This window comes from Hylobates moloch, unplaced genomic scaffold (genome assembly GCF_009828535.3).
Source record: "Hylobates moloch isolate HMO894 unplaced genomic scaffold, HMol_V3 SCAFFOLD_4, whole genome shotgun sequence".
Taxonomy (NCBI): Eukaryota; Metazoa; Chordata; class Mammalia; order Primates; family Hylobatidae; genus Hylobates; species Hylobates moloch.
In genome coordinates this window covers 133,474,425-133,486,597 of record NW_026652279.1, presented here as the reverse complement: position 1 = coordinate 133,486,597, position 12,173 = coordinate 133,474,425, and positions in this window count along the sequence as shown.

Below are 12,173 nucleotides of genomic sequence, written 5' to 3'. Positions count from 1 at the left end.
ATCAATTGGAGATATTGAATATATTAATATTTTAGTTGAAATAACTCAGCAGAGGTATAAAATAACAGTGTGGCACAGCAGAAGAACAAACTGGGCTGGGTGCAATGGCCCATGCCTGTTATCCCAGCAGTTTGGGAGGTCATGGTCATTCATGATCTGGCCTCTGCTGCTCTCCCCAGCTCTGGTTCCCTCCTCTTTTCCTGCACTTGCTCTTTCCTGCACACTCCAAGCTGCATCTCTCCCTCCGCTCTTCTGGCCAACTCCTACTCAGCCTTCAGGTCTAATACCTAACTTGCTCTAGGAAACCTTTCCCAATCCCGTAAGACTGGATCAGGTGTTAACTTTTTCTGTTTTCCCTGGGTTTATCCCAATCAAATCACTTTATCCCTGTTTTGTAATTGCCTACTTACTTTTTTGTCTCCTCCAGGGTGGATTGCTTGAGCCCAGGAGTTCAAGACCAGCCTGGGCAACATACTGAGACCTTTTCTTTTTTTTATTATTATTTTCATTATTATACTTTAAGTTCTAGGGTACATGTGCACAACATGCAGGTTTGTTACATATGTATACATGTGCCATGTTGGTGTGCTGCACCCATTAACTTGTCATTTACATTAGGTATATCTCCTAATGCTATCCCTCCCCGCAACCCCACGACAGGCCCTGGTGTGTGATGTTCCCCACCCTGTGTCCAAGTGTTCTTATTGTTCAATTCCCACCTATGGGTGAGAAAATGTGGTGTTTGGTTTTCTGTCCTTGTGATAGTTTGCTCAGAATCATGGTTTCCAGCTTCATCCGTGTCCTTACAAAGGACATGAACTCATCCTTTTTTATGGCTGCATAGTATTCCGTGGTGTATATGTACCACATTTTCTTAATCCAGTCTATCATTGATGGACATGTGGGTTGGTTTCAAGTCTTTGCTATTGTGAATAGTGCCACAATAAACATATGTGTGCATGTATCTTTATAGCAGCATGATTTATAATCCTTTGGGTATATGCCCAGTAATGGGATTGCTGAGTACAATGGTATTTCTAGTTCTAGATCCTCAAGGAATTGCCACACTGTCTTCCACAATGGTTGAACCAGTTTACAGTCCCACCAACAGTGTAAAAGTGTTCCTATTTCTCCATATCCTCTCCAGCACCTGTTGTTTCCTGACTTTTGAATGATCGCCATTCTAACTGGTGTGAGATGGTATCTCATTGTGGTTTTGATTTGCATTTCTCTGATGGCCAGTGATGATGAGCATTTTCTCATGTGTCTGTTGGCTGCATAAATGTCTTCTTTTGAGAAGTGTCTGTTCATAACCTTAGCCCACTTTTTGATGAGGTTGTTTTTTTCTTGTAAATTTGTTTAAGTTATTTGTAGATTCTGGATAGTGAGACCTTTCCTTTACAGAAAATACAAAAATGAGCCGGGCATGGTGGTGCGCACCTGTGGTCCCAGCTACTCGGGAGGCTGACGTGGGAGGATCACTTGAGCCCAAGTTGAGCTGGCAGTGAGCCACGTTCATGCCACTGCACTCCAGCCTGGTGACAGATCAAGATCCTGTCTAGAAAAAAAAAAAAAAAGAAAAAACTAAAGAGTTAGAAAATCAGATTGAAGAACTCTTAAAGAAGGCGTGAGAAAGAAACAAAGAGATGGAAATATAAAAGAATAAATGAGATTTGGAGGAAACAAGAAAAGTAAAAACCTGTATAAAAATATCTGAAAAAGAAAATCTAGAAGAAATGGATAAGTTCTTGGACACAAACACCCTCCCAAGTTTAAACCAGGAAGAAGTCAAATCCCTGAATAGACCAATAGCAAGTTCTGAAACTGAGGCAGTAATTAATAGCCTACCCACTAAAAAAAGTCCAGGACCAGACGGATTCACGGCCAGATTCTACCAGAGGTACAAAGAGAATCTGGTACCGTTCCTTCTGAAACTATTCTGAACGATAGAAAAAGAGGGAATCCTCCCTAACTCATTTTATGAGGCCAGCATCATCCTGATGCCAAAACCTGGCAGAGACCAGCAACAACAACAAAAAAACAAAATTTCAGGCCAATATCCCTAAAGAACATCGATGCAAAAATCCTGAATAAAATACTGGCAAACCAAATCCAGCAGCACATTAAAAGCTTATCCACCATGATCAAGTTAGCTTCATCCCTGTGATGCAAGGCTGGTTCAACATACACAAATCATAAATGTAATCCATCACATAAACAGAGCCAATCACAAAAACCACATGATTATCTCAATTGATGCAGAAAAGGCCTTTGACAAAATTCAACACCCCTTCATGCTAAAAACTCTCAGTAAACTAGGTACTGATGGAATGTATCTCAAAATAATAAGAGCTGTTTATCACAAATCCATAGCCAATATCATACAGAATGGGCAAAAACTGGAAGCATTCCCTTTGAAAACCAGCACAAGACAAGGATGCCCTCTCTCACCACTCAACATAGTATTGGAAGTTGTGGTCAGAGCAATCAGGCAAGAGAAAGAAATAAAGGGTATTCAGATAGGAAGAGAGGAAGTAAAATTGTCTCTATTTGCAGATGACATGATTGTATATTTAGAAAACCCCATTGTCTCAGCCCAAAATCTCCTTAAGCTGATAAGCAACTTTAGCAAAGTCTCAGGATACAAAATCAATATGCAAAAATCATAAGTATTCCAATACACCAATAATAGCAAAATCATGAGTGATTTCCCATTCACAATTGCTACAAAGAGAATAAAAGGCCTAGGAATCCAACTTACAAGGGATGTGAAGGACCTCTTCAAGGAGAACTACAAACCACTGCTCAATGAAATAAGAGAGGACACAAACAAATGGAAAAACATTCCATGTTCATGGATAGGAAGAATCAATATTGTGGAAATGGCCATACTGCCCAGAGTAATTTATAGATTCAATACTATCCCCGTCAAGCTACCAATGACTTTCTTCACAGAATTAGAAAAAACTACTTTAAATTTCGTACAGAACAAAAAACCCATACATACATAAAAACTCAACATGTATTTTTTTCTTGGCTCCACCCTTATGGAAGGATTAATGACTTTATAAAAGGGCTTGTGGGAATGGGTTTGTTCTCTTTTTCTCTTCTGCCTATTAAGACATAGAGTTTCTTTCTTAACCTTCCTTCTGCCCTCTGCCATGTGAGGACTCAGTAACAAGGCCCACACCAGATGCTGCTGCCTTGATCTTGGTCTTCCCAGCCTCTAGAACTATGAGAGTATAAATTTCTACTATTTGTAAATTGCCCAGTTTCATGTATTCTGCTACAGTAGCACAAAATAGACTAAGACAGATGTCTTGCTTCTAGGTGCACCACTTCATCGTATCATAAGTATGGGAGAAGTGTGTTTTTCCTCCTGAGAAGCACAAGCTAACAAATCCAGATATCCTACTCCCATGAGCTAACTCTCCTGCACACCCCATAGTGCCTTTCTCTTAGTACACCCTAGCCTTTCAAAAGTCTTCAGCCTTCTGTTTTGGCAAAGTTGAGTTCAGTTCACACTGGATCCTCTTCCCTATTGCAACAGTATCACTGACTAAAATCTGTTCTTGCTACTATAACTAGTGCCTGTCTTTGCTCATTTTGAAAAGCTATTGAAAGAAAATGTAAAATATTTTTGTGACTTTGGCTGGAGGTGCAGAGAGTACTGCTTATATAATAACTCCAAAACACAAGCCATAAAGGAAAATAATAGATGGTTTGGCTACATAAAAATAAGATCTTTTGCTCAATGATAACAACATGGCCAACATGTGGATACGAGACCATAAAAAAACTATTTGCAAAATCTAAATCTATGTTGAAATTAGTATTTCAAATATACAAGCAAAGCTTGTAAATCTACCAGATATACATATGGATGCATGGAACACTGCAGCAGTCAGAGACTATGAACTGAATGTATACACAGAAATAAGCAGATTTTATAAGTATAATGTTGAATAAAATATATGTGTGTGATTAAGATCTGTAATATAATATCTATGTAGACTAAAAACCATACATACATAAAACTCAACATATATCTTTTCAAACCTACATTTATATATATAAATATATAATGTATATTTGTGTGCGCATGTGTGTGTGTGTTGGATAGCTAGGAAAGGAAGGAGAGTAGAGATGAAGAACAAAGGGGAAAATAAAAATTAAATGAGACAAGAGAGGGACCTGGTAAGGTCTTAGTGGGTCATGAACTGAGGATAATGATTAATTCAACTCTGAACCCAAGATCCAATTAAAGAAAAAAAAAAAAGCAAAGAGAAGTCTGAGTCTCAGTCTTTATGACTGACTATCAAAAGTGGTTTCATGTTTATGTAGCTCTGTATTTTGTAGATTTGAGAACATTTTAGCTGGAAAGCTAGTAATTTCATGCTCCTAAAACATCTAATTATTTTTATAAAACTGAAAAGGAGCCAGGGTATAACAATAGATAATATTTATTATTTATGATAGGACAGGCACTGCGCTCCTCAACTCATATGCGTTATTCCATTTTATTTTCAAATTGGCTTTGTAAGGTAAATTCTATTATTATCTTATGGATGAGGATGTGTAGGCACATAGAAATTAAGTAGCCTGTCCAACTTTACTTATTACAAGATGGAGACAATAAGTAGAGAGCTAGTAGAATCAATGGCTCTCTGAATTTAAAGGTGGTGCAATTAACCAATACACAAGATTGTCACCTGGCATCCACGTCTGTTTCAGATTCTTTCCTAAATAACAGCACAAAGACTAAGTGGACTGTATTTCAATTCATTCCATAGGTATTTTCTTCAAATAGGTAAAGTGTAATGCGTTCTATCTTTTTGGGGTGAACTTTTTTCTGACTTTCACATCACTTTCCCATTAGCTTATTAAGTTTTATTCAACAGAAATTCTTCTCAACAAAGTGTAGAATTTTGTTTCTTTTGTTACTTAAGCAACAAAGTTTTTAGGCACAATTATTCTACTTACTGATTACTTTTACTACTTTTTCTCTGCTTCATTTCTTTGGGAAAACATTTAATATCAAATTTAAGCTGTTTGCAGCATTCATCCATCTGTCATTATTTGAATACATTGATGAATATTTCCCATGTGAAGAGATAAGGCTGATTTCTCATGGAATTATGAGATATTGAGAAACTGAAATTATGGGGCAATTTTTTTGGATCATATGCAACAAAACATCAGGTTATCTTTTAAAAGAATTTCTTCCTTCCACTGGAAATTTGAAAGAAAAGAAAAAAATTAGGTTAATTTTTAAAGGTTAGTGCATAATAGAAATAAGAAAGAGCTAAGAAAACAAACACTATAAACCAAGAGAGTAATAGGATAATAATAACAATAACAATAGCAATAATGTTGATAATGACTAACCCCTATGTGGCACTGTGCTAAGAGTATTTCTTAAATTACTTCATTCAATTTTTCAGTACAACCTTATGATCCAACCAGGGAGGTGAAACTTTTGAGCCAGGCATAAACTTGGACTTTGTTACTTAGTGGGTGATATGGTTTGGATCTGTGTTCCCACCCAAATCTCATGTCGAATTGTAATCCCCATGTGTTGAAAGAGGGGCCGGGTTGGAGGTGATTGAATCATGGGGGTGGACTTCCCTCTTGGTGTTCTTGTGATAGAGTTCTCATGAGATCTGGTTGTTTGAAAATGTGTAGCACTCCCCCTCTGTACTCTCTCTCTGCCCTGCTCTGTCATAAAGACGTGTTTGTTTCCCCTTTGCCTACCGCCATGATTGTAAGTTTGCTGAGGCCTCCCAGCCATGCTTCCTGTACAGTGTGTGAAACTGTGAGCCAATTAAATCTCTTTTCTTCATAAATTACCCAGTCTCAGGTAGTTCTTTACAGCAGTGCGAGAATGGATGAATACAGTGGGAAAGGCAACACGTAATTATCTTACTTAGTTGAAGTCTGGGTAGCTTAGTGTTCAGGAAAAAAAACAAGATACAGAGGAAGTGAAGTGATGCAAATGCACCTGAAAGGATGAATCCTCAGCAAGATCCTACTTGGCTGCAGACCAAAGTCCTTTGTCTTATTGGTATAAAGGTCTTTGTTCTCCTTTGCTTTCTTCATCCCTAGCCCTCACCTAAACTGCAATTTCCTAGAATTTGGTGTCTGATTGAAAGATTGTAGAATTTGTAACGTGGAGTTATGCCAAAAGAATTGTTTCATTATGTGAGTTGTATTTTAAAAGGTATTGATAAGATTTATGTTTAAGAAAAACATGAAAAGCAAAGTGATCTTAGCTTTCCTCTGAGTGTCACTGTGGACAGAAAGATAAAACTTCATTTGGAGTGGGAGATGAAATCTATTCTGTACATCCTGAGAAGAAAGATGTAAATTACTGTCTTGGGCATTTAGAGAAAGTGAGACAATAGCTGTTACTCTAAGAGATATGGATTTGTACCCACCTGCCTAGAAGTGACACCATGATTTGAAAACAAGAACACATGAAAATATTACCAATTCTTAATGTCAAAAGTGGTCCAGAAGGCATGTGTGAATTGAGAATGTGGGGCATTTGAGGCCTTTAGGGAAAGGGTAAATTGCTTTTGATGCAGTCTGTTTCTATCCCTAGGGAAATCCTACCACATATTTGATTTTTAGCTGCAATGTGTTACCATATATTTATGCCTTTGAATATGTATTTATTACAGTTTTATACAGCCCATTTTCATGACGTGAATTGTTTGTCTCTCTTAAGGGATATCTATATTTTTTTCCCAAGATCATATCAAATGAGAAAAATATGGAAAACAACTATGTTTGAAGCAGAGGCACTCCTGTTCTCCTGCAAATGAAACCCAATTAAACACAACTGGAAAAAAAAAACAAGGAGGAAATTTGTACCTCTGGTTTGTGATTAATTTCTTTAGAATTTTTTTCAGCTCATTTCTGATCATGGTTATACACTCCCTTTGAAAAATGTCCCCTTTCTATTCTGAAATAAATTCAAACTTAATTTATAGATACATGAATCCAAATATTGGAAATTTTGAATATTGCAGGGAGGTTTTGGCATAATGATAGGGAAAGGGAGCAGAGAAATTCTAGGCAGAAAAGGGTAGGTCCCTGGCAAAATCCCATCCTTAAGCCAAAAAGCCTGAAACCATGGCCCAAAGTGAGAACTTATATTCCTGTTTTTCCATTCGAATGTTGCCTTTTTCCTAAACCACCCATGGTCCCGCCCCACTCCATTCTGTGCCTATAAAAACCGCAGACTCAGCTGGTAAACAGGACTACAGCTAGACATCAGAGAGAAGTGTCCTGAGTTCAGAGGGACAGCTGAATGGCATAACTTTGGAGAGGAATCCAGCCAGAGATGGCCATACTTCAGGGGAAGATTACTTACCTGCCCCATCCCCTTTTCAGCTCCCCTTACTGCTGAGAGCTGCTTTCATCGCAATAAAATCCCCGACATTTACCATCCTTCAATTCAGTATGAGACCTCATTTTTCCTGGATGCCAGACAAGAGCTGAGGAGCCATGAGTGCTGATACAAAATGCTGTCACACTGGCCCTTTGCCCTTGCCGGTGGAGGGCAGCTGCCCTATGCTAAAAGGCAGAGGGCCTACTGAGCTATTAACACTTAAGCCATCCATGGATGGCAGAACTAAAAGAGCACTATAACATGCCCTTAGGGGCTTCGAGGGTCACTGGCACCCCCACCTAGAGACTGCTGCGTGGCCCTCACAGAGTTTGCTCCTGCCAGTGCCTAAAAGCACTTGCCCTGATTTCTGTACCCACTCACCTGTATGCTCCCTCCTGTGAGGGGTGGAATGCAGAGGGTCTGAGCTAGTGAAATTTGATCTCACCAGCATCAAAGTGGCTGGCCGATTCCAGTGATTGTGCACTCCAGTTCTTGCCTTGTTTACTCCTGCACTCCCTCCCATGAGGAGTTGAGAGTGGTGGGCTGAGTAAACCAGGCACCCCTGTCATGAGTCCCACAAAGAGGGAAATATCCTGCTTCAATAGCAGTAATAAAGTTTACATTAAATGTGCTTTCTTCTGTCTCCCAAGAGTATGGAACAATCACCATCCACCCTCATCATCTCTGCTTTCACCCCTGCTGTGGCAAGTATGAAATGAGACAGGATTTTTTTGAGCCATCGTGGAAGAAAAGTAAGCTTAAAATTTGGAGTAGTTATTGTATCCGGCCCAGAGCTTACCATTTTCTCAGATGGGCAATGAGGTCCAGCCCCACAGATCCAATAGTGAGGGCTACAGTAATGAAAAAAAGAAGTAATTAGAGTTTATGTCCTGTCTCAATCTACCACTTCATTTCTATGGCTGCCTTTTCTAACAATCACCATTAACAATTTAGCATGATTCCCTGGCCCCTGTTCTTTTATTTATTTATTTATTTATTTTAATTATTCTAATTTCTTTTTTGTAGAGACCGAGTCTTGCTATGTTGTTTAGGCTGGTCTCGAACTCCTGGTCTCAAGCAATCCTCTTGCCTCTGACTCCCAAAGTGCTGGGATTACAGGTAGTTACCACTACTTCCAGCCTTCTTGGCCCCTATTCGTCAGCCCAAAGTGTCCAAAGCCAAGGTTTGGTCAACCATTCTAAAGGCAAAGGTTGCAGACACTTGTGTTCATACATCTCAGAGCAAGCAGCTGCTGCAGTGAAGAGGGCTTCAAACATTTATCTCCAACGGCAGCAAGAGAGAGAGGTTCATTTCATTTCTCATTTTTGGACCAGTGATCTGTCCAGTTGCTCCAATTCTTGCTGTCTTTCAGCTTTTTGTCATGCAATCTTAGAAACTAGCAGGGGCGTTTAGTACCAACACAAGTAGCAGTATAAGCATAGGGAACAGAAAAAGCACAGAGGGAGAGTCTATACTTGGCAGGTGTGTGTTTCAGAGCCTTAGGACACATCAACATGGAAACCTGTAGTGCCACTGAGCCATGGAATGCTCAGCCCATCCAGTGTTGGTTAATGGTACCAGTCTTTGCTAGTCACTGCTTTTTCATAAGCTCAAAGCAAGATAGTCTCCCTTAGCATCAGCAGGAGCTGGTGCCAGGCATCTCCTCTTAATACTTTGACTCTGGTGTGGACCCCTGGGTTTGGCACTAGCACCTTGGTGGGCTATCTACGTCTGAGGAAAAGCAGTGAGTCAGGATTTGCTGGTTCAGGTGATTTTCTATCAGGAACTCTTGCCTTGGTCTGTGCCACATGGACAGACATAGGGCTGGCTTTTAAAAAATTTTAACCACTAATTTAGGGCTGTTTTTTTCTTACTCATACTCAGCTTGTATTTCTGTTCTTCAGCTATTATCTGCTTTGTTTTCTACAGTAAGCAGAACCCAGGCTTCCCTTCTCACACCAGAGGCTCTCTTATTAGATTCAAAGTTATTATTAGCCTACTAATAGAACCATAAACCATGGGTCTTTCAAGTCATACAAGCTTTCACAAAGGAGGTCTGGAATTCAGCATGGATTTTCATTCAGGTCCAAATCAGTTATTATGCCCATGCCTAAGATGAGAAACCAAACCAGGGCTGGACTAGGGCCCCTGCCCTCTTCTGGAGCCCTCTGACTCCTGGTTAGCTTGGAAAATGTAGAGACTTCAAGGTGTCCAGGCTCCAGGGCTCTTAGTGTGCCACAATGCCACTGCTGCTCTGAGGATATATTCAGCTTCTTGTGTGGAATCGTCACCTCCTGCCTTACCCACTCCAGTGCTGTCTCCCTCTTAATGTTTCTGAACTTTCCCATCCCTGCCAATTCACACTTTTCAAATTCACACATACTCTTGCAGTCTGTTTGATGCTAGCCTAAGAAGATTTGGTGGTGCTAATGGGCATTCAACCTCAAGAGAACATACCCAAGATGTCCTCATCAGTCACAAGAGTGGCCCTATGGACAAGAGCCACATCTCATGTTAAGGAATGTTCCAAAAGGGGATTAGAAATTGCAGGTGCAAGCTGTCATGAACTGTGAAGGATCCGAGATGTTACCTTATTTGCAGGCTAACAAATTGGCCTGCCACAGTTTCATAGATGCTGGTAGGAGACACAACACTCATTGCTGAGAGACAAAGGACTTTATTACTCAAAGCAAGTAAAATAAACGTCTGCATATTTGCTCTGGGATACCTGAGCTCCAATTTCCAGATGGTGACATGAAGAGGGGGACCAGATAACACATTGCAGAAATACATGCAATTGATTGCATTACAGAAGAGAAATCATGAGCTTAGGATACCTGATTCTTTTAAAATGGGAAGTAAATGTGCCTACAGTTTGCTTAAGAGGGAAACACTATCGCTACCCTCTAAGGTGGCAATCAAAGCTGCCCTTGGCTCTGGAGAGAGATCCTATCTCTATCATCTTAGAATGTTCACCATATAAACATCCTTTAAAAGAGAGCTTGGAATAAAGGGCTTGTCCTTGTTCATAAAATGTGCAGGAGTGTGTGAGATCCATAGAAAATTGTCTATCAACATAATGTACAAATGAGTTTAAAAAATAGAACAAAGAAAACCCATTCCAGAGAGAAACTGCAAAAGAAAAAAACACCAAATTTCTACAGAATAAAAAGTCAGAAGTAGTTAAACATGATAAATGTGAGAGGGCAAATAAAAAACAATAAATACGTAATATTTACAAGAGCTGCTTCTAAAATATGCAGAATATTTGAAAGGGAATAAAAGGTATGTTGGGCAAACACAAAATGAAGAAAACAGGTATAAATGAAAATCATATTTTATGTTGATGAGAATTAAAAATCTACCAAGAATATATAAGTAGCCATAAATATTTATTAACCTCATTACATAACTTTGAAATATTAAAAGCAAAAACTGCTTGAAGCCCAAGGAGAATTTTGCAAATTAAAAGTAATTGTGAAAGATTTTACTCCACATATTTTAATTTATAGATAAAAAAGCAAAAAAGGAAATGATTGAAAATATAAAAAAACCTAAATAATTAATTTACATATAGAAGTATGTTTATAAAAATGAATAATACACATTCATTCAAACATGATGACAGTCACAAAAACTCTCCACAAATTCTACATCACAAGGCAATATAAATTTTGCAGTTCTGAATTAAAAAATTCAGATTCTGTGTGTGACAACAAAGTAATGAAAGTCTATATTAATAATAAAGTGGTAACACTCCCCCATCCAATCACTTGAGAATTTAAATGCAACCTTCCAAATAATTTTGAGGTGAATAAGAAATCAAAATATGTATTCCAAAAATGAATAGCCTTATTTAAACTGAAAAATAGTATTCAAGAGAAAATTTGTAATCTTAGAATGCATTCCTTAGATTAAAATAGACTGATAATATGTATTCCTTAGATTAAAATAGACTGATAATATGTGACTAGACTTTCAGTTCAATAAATTAAAAAATAAAAGTAGAAGGAAACATATAATATAGGTAAAACCAGAATTTTGTGAGATTAAAAAATAAACACAAACTTGAAGAATAAAACCAGAAAGTATTTCTTCAAAAAGACAAATAAATTAGACCAACATTAGCAAAACTTTCTGGAAAAAAAAGTTGAAAAACAATAAGAATATTATTAAAAATGAGAAAAAGACATAATCATACTCCTTACAACTACATTCCAATAAATTTGAAAATGGATATGAAATGAAAGATTTCCTATTATATTGATGAGGAAGAGTATTAAAACTTTATATAGGCCAATAATCATAAGGGAAATTGAAAAAGAGGTGACCTTTAACAAAGTTACAATGCCTAGATAATCCTATAGACAAGTTGTGCCAAATCTTCTTCCAATATTTCAACTTTTCAAAAGTAGAGAAGAATTGGCAGCTTTCCAGAGCCAGTGCATGGCCCTGATATCAAAGCTAGACACAATTTTAGGAGAAAAATAGAAATCTAATAGCAACCTAAAGTGTAAAGATTAATGTAAAATTTCTAAAGAGAATATTAACAAATGGAAGCTGCCCACATGTTAAAAGACTAGTACGTTATCAACAGTAGAGATTATTTTTGCAATTCATATGTTTAATATGTTTCAATGTTAACATATTTACTAATACAGATTACACTAACTTTTGAAGGGATAAGAAAAATAGGAGCACCCTGATAGTTACCAAAACAATTTATTAGTCAATTTAATTAAATCAATATGAAAAAAGAAAAACAATTTTTCCAGAA